At 40.5% G+C, this 5,811-nt stretch overlaps 1 pseudogene; it reads left to right on the plus strand.

Annotated features, from left to right (window-relative positions):
• The first annotated feature begins 4,721 nt into the window (after positions 1-4,721).
• Positions 4,722-5,261, plus strand: LOC147493714 (protein CANDIDATE G PROTEIN-COUPLED RECEPTOR 7 pseudogene; annotated as a pseudogene).
• The last annotated feature ends 550 nt before the right edge of the window (positions 5,262-5,811 follow it).

Genomic DNA, 5,811 nt, shown 5'->3' on the forward strand with positions numbered 1-5,811 from the left:
CCTCACTAGGTCCTGTGCAATACACACAAAGTGTATTAGTGTAATCATATAATCAAGATAGACTAATACCATATTATACTACAATCGTACCAATGGTTTGTCCAAATCCATCTAGGTTGTGAACGATTACTTATACTTTATAAGGTACTGATGATATGATCTTCTGTGTGTTCACACTATATCATCTACAACATAAAGTATTAGACACATCCATATAACTAATAACATATATAATGTGCATAACATTTGCCCATATGATTCTCAATCAAAATATAAAGAATTAGAGTTATTACAAAAGTAATGCTTTTAGTATGTATCCCTATCAATAAGCAGACACGAACAGAAAGTAAAACTTACCTCATATCCAGCACTAAACGTTTTCCTCCCCTTCTATAAAGAAGTGAGGTTCCTTTGTGTCATGCCAAGACATGATAATTTTTCAGGCCTCACACCATTTATCATCTACCTTTGCTAACCTATTAAGCACCAGTTGGTCGGATGGGGAGTAAGGTGCAACCCAATTAGGTTGTAGCCTCGACCCCGACCAAATCATCGCACGGAAAGAGCGTATAATGTAATTGGTGGGTCTTACAATGTCAACCCCAACCCAATCCGTGAAATGGGTACAAAGCTCAGGAAAGAAAAATAGCATTATGCGGCAAACCAATACAGGCATAAGAAGGTACTTATGCTTCATACTATGGGCTCATGCTAAACTAGACATTATGGTCTGGGGAAAGTCATAGAGCGTACGTCCCTTAGTTAGAGCAAGGAAGACATCACAAGTGGTGTTATACCCAGAAGAAAAATGTCATTCCCCTAAGATATTCAGCATGATAAAGAACATATATGTGGACATCAATTAAAAAGTGATGTGAAGTAACATCACTTATGGACATCATTTAAAATGTGATACGGAAAACCCTGACTTTTCACGTCGCCACCATTCACATCACTCTCAAAAGTGATGTCTTATACTTTTGACATCACTTTTTAAGTGATGGGATATGCCATTTATGTTGTAGTGATAATAGTGCCCATGTTAAGGGACAAGCTACCAAGGGCTATGTTATATTGTCCTAGGTCCTCTATAAAAAAAATCCCTGCCCCATAGGTCTCATGTAAATACTCATAGTTGTAGATGTACATATTATCAGCCATATAGCCCTATGAGTTTTGGGTAGCAGACATAGACAGTCCAATAGCAAAGGCCAACAAAAACTTGCTTAAGTCCATTGTTACATCATCAATGGTTACAAAGAATATTTGTTCCTCATCCGGTCGATAAAAGAACTTACAATGATCATAGAAATAAGCAGTAAGTGCAAGAGAATAAGTTTTATCAGCACTTACCATTAGAGGCTGCCATCCTGACTGCACAATTAAGTCGTGGAACCAATGCCCATAGGTGTCACTCTCGAGCAATTCTTCAAAGGACTGTTCCGGTATGATTTGAGGAGATTTCATTGCAAATAAACACACTAATGAACTTTTGGAAGTGACTGCATAAATCGATAGAAAAAAAAATTGGAGGTCTGTTGAGGTAAGGGCGCATGCATGCTTTTAATGGCTTATGTCAGAGGGTGGGCGCGCTCTACTCTGACAAAAGGAAATTCTGCGATATTGGAAATTTGATGCGGGCGCGCTCTGTACTAATTCAAAAGAAGGGCATGCACGCTCTGAGCTAGGCCTGTGGCATGAAATTGTGAGGTGTGGTGTGAAGTATATACATGTTGTGCCATGTATTTATGGAGCACTAGTTTCTCAAACAAAGGTTATCAAGGTTCCCTAATTAATAAGGAAAGAGATGGAATAAGAAAAGGGTTGCTAAAAACTAAAATAGAAATAGCCGAGAGAAACCTCAGTAGCCATTCTACATGGTTTTAACATCCTATCAAAATAGCAATCTTAATGCCTCTAACCCTTAGCAACATGCTCATATATAAACTATATTCTTACAACCTTGCAATATTAACTTCGAAAAACATACGTATAGGGTAAATACAATGCTAAACAAATATGTCACCCCCAAATAAGTCGGAAAGGTGGGATTCATGAAAAATAGATAGCATGCTTGGACAAAAATTAAATTAAATTGAAATTTAAATAACAACCAAATACATAATCCAATATTAACTACTTAACTAAACAACTCGGAATAAAAATTCTACTAAAACAGGGAAATATTCCTAAACATAATATAACTAACGAACTAGCCACGAGGTGAGGAAGGGCCAGAGCCATCTGTCTTGCGTCGATGACGCTCACGCCTTCTCGAGTCAACAGAAGAAGAACCATCATGAGGTGGCAGGCGACGTAGGACTTCTTCTTGAAATGCGCTCTGCTGCTCCATGAAGGTATCCATGGCTTCCCAACGCTCCTTATGAGTATGAGCGAGAGTCTCCATGTTAGATGTAGTAGTCGTTTTCATCGATGGACCATAGCATGTATTGGGCCCAGAGAATAGGCCTAATACCATACTATACCCCATGAAGTGAACCTAAGAGAGGGATATAAAAAGAAAGAGAGGAGAGGAGATAGAGAGGAAAGCTCATAATGGAGGCAGAGAGGGGTGAGGAAAGAGAGGTGAACTACGGCGGCTTGATCCTGAAATGGGTATGTAGGCAACCTAATTGGTGCAGCTGATCCAAAATAGAGCGGGAGTATGAGTAGAGTTAGAGTTCGCAATAATTGGGTGCGACAAATGGCGCCGTCTGTGGGAACCGATGAGTATAGAGATGGGGGTGCGAAAAAATGTGGCCGCAAACACTATTTGGGGTTCAGGAAAACCAGAGAAAGGCGGGACCTTTCCAGACAATAGGAGAAAGAAGCGTAACAGAGAGAGGAGGGAATATGAGTCGAGATCTAGTGTGGTGAAAGAAAAAGCTCTCAGTTTTTCTTTCTCTCGGTCTTACTTGCTCTCACTCTATTGGTTTTTCTCTCTCAGTCGTGGAATTTGGAGTGAGGGTGGTGGATTGAAGAGGGAAAGAGAGAAGGTGACTACAGCGAAATTCGAAGTTTGGAGAGTTGGAAGTTTTGTTTCTACTAATTGGCGTTTCATTCCTAAGGTCAATTGTCCGATCACACCTCTGCTTCCAGAAGTAAGTTCCAGCGTAGAATTCATTGCAGGTTGGAAAGTTTTTGGGACCTGAAACCTGAATTGAAATCAGAGTTCTTGGATGTTGATCTCCTTTTGCACGACACCTCTGATCGTAATGGGTATTGGCGGAACAGCAAGGTTGGTCCATCCTTCTACAGGGTACATGGTGGCTCGCACAATGGCCCCTAGCTCCCACACTGGCAAGTGTGATCGTTGAGTGCCTTGGGTTTACTAGAATGATTAGAGGTAATCAGTTTCATCATAGAGTGTGGAATGGGTTGTGGATTTTGGACAGGAAATGTACAAGGGAGTACTATTCTTTTGGTATGGTGACTCTGTTGAAGCTAGACTCGGAAGGGACACGAAGGTTCTTTGATGCTTTCTTTGATTTGGATCAACTGTCCGATTGCACCCAAGTCAAAAGAAAGGACCAGCAGCACTGTGGACTTTCTCAAAGTTTCTAAAAGATGGTATGTGCGTCCACAGTTCTATTATAAAGTTGGGTTTTTAAGATAATTTGTATATGAATAATAACCTTCTATCTGTTTATGCAAAATGTTTTCTAGTCGAACAAGCACGTGTTATGTATGGTGAAATGTGTGATAAGGATGTGGTTTCTTGGATGAGGATTATATCTGCTTATGTGAAATGTGGGAAACACGAGGAGGCTATTTATTTGTTTGGGCAAATGTTGGTTTCTAATTTGGTTCTTAATGAATTCACCGTTTCTAGTGTCTTACAGTCTTGTTCTTCTTTGGAGGATTTTGTGTTGGGGATTTATATTCGGAGTCAGAAGATAAAACTTGGGTTTGAGTCGAATCCAGTCTTCGAGAGTTCTTTGGTTAAATTTTATTCTAAATGTGGGTGCTTTTGGAAGCTTTTGAAATATTCAAGGCTACAAATTGCGGTGATGTAATTTCTTGGACGACGATGATCTCTTCATGTGTAACAGCTCAGGAATGGTGCCTGGCTCTAAGGTTTTATTGTCGAATGATTAAGGTGGGAATTACTCCTAATGAGTTCACTTTTGCAAAACTCTTAATGGCGTGTTGTTTTCTTGGGTTGAAATATGCTAAATTGGTTCATGCTCATTTGGTGCTATGGGGGATCAAATTGAATAGGAAAATTATATTCCTGCAAGTGCTATAGTTGGCCGGCCAAATGCTAGTAAAACTAGGATGTTTAATGCATTTGTTGGAGAGGACAGGACAATTGTTAGCCCTATCAGTGGTATTACTCGAGATGCAATTGAAATAGAACTTACTGGGGCAGATGGTCAGAAGTTCAAGCTTATTAACACAGCTGGGATTAGAAGAAGGGTAGTGGTAGTTTCATTTGGTAGCACAGCAGAGGCATTATCAATGAATTGGGTGCTCCGGGGAATTCGTCGTATGGATGTCGTTGTTTTGGTGCACCGAAGTCCTCACCCAAGAGAGATTTATTGACACCGGATTGCTTTAGATGCTCGTCCTATTCATTGGTTACGTTTCTCGCAGGCATTGGCTCGTGTACTGCTCCTAAGATGGGGATTGGTATTCAGAGGGAGAGGAGAGAAAAGAGAAGGAGGAGGAGGAAGGTAGGTTTCATCATTTTTGTGGAATTTTGGAGATCGGAATGAGAAATGAGGAGAGATCTGAAAGTTTTATGGGTTGTTGTCTCGTTGCAAGTTTTAGCTAATGTGGCTTTTGTTGTTATTGGGGAGACGGGTCCGTTTATCAAGGATTGGGTTACTTGGAATCAATTGTTTATGTTGATTGATATTATTTGTTGTTGCACAATTATTTTCCCTATTGTTTGGTCGATTAGATCGTTGAGAGAGACTTCGAAGACAGATGGGAAAACTATGAGGAATTTAGCTAAGATGACTTTGTTTAGGCAGTTTTATATTGTTGTGATTGGGTACTTGTACTTTATGAGGATTGTTGTGTTTGCACTCAGGACTATTTCGGCTTATAAGTATCAATAGGTTAGTAATGCGGCTGAGGAGATTGCTAGTCTGACTTTCTATTTGGTTATCTTTTATATGTTTAGGCCGGTTGAGAGGAATCTGTACTTTGTTCTTGATGAAGAGGAAGAGGAGGCTGTTCAGCAAATACTTAAGGATGAGGAATTTGAGCTTCGAAGGATTTTGTTGGATCTACTGTGTCTCCTACTACTCTAGCTGTAACATCTTGGGAGTTTGGTTACTAGATTTATGAATAGATTTGCTGGACAAGGGTGTGTAGCTTCTCCCATTTAACACAATTGTTATGCTTTTGTAATAACACAATACTGCTTTTTGACTTTCTTGGTTTGGGCTGTGGAGATGTAGATGGAGGTTGTTGAAATGATGGGGTGAATTGGTCGGATCTGGTGGTGAGTGGAGAGATGGGTGGAGAAGATGGGGACCGGTTTGGACCTATTTCAGATCTTGGCGAAATGGGCTTATTTGGAGGTTGTTGGGCCTCTTGGCTATTTGGGATGTGGAGTAGTGTGTGGGCCGTGGTGTGGATCGTGGTAGCGGGATAGGTGTACCACCTCGGGTTTGTGCGGGGATGTTAAAAAGGGGTTTGATAATGACGCCGAGTATTGCCAGAATGGTGACGGGTCTAACAAGGGGCAACATAGTCTTCTCCTTTGTGTTAGTGGTGATTTTAGTTTTTGTAGAGTATTCAACGTAACAACATCGACAGTGAGGGAGTTGGAGACAACGGAACAATGGGATCAATAGA

This window comes from Coptis chinensis, chromosome 6 (genome assembly GCF_015680905.1).
Source record: "Coptis chinensis isolate HL-2020 chromosome 6, ASM1568090v1, whole genome shotgun sequence".
In the NCBI taxonomy this organism is placed as follows: Eukaryota; Viridiplantae; Streptophyta; class Magnoliopsida; order Ranunculales; family Ranunculaceae; genus Coptis; species Coptis chinensis.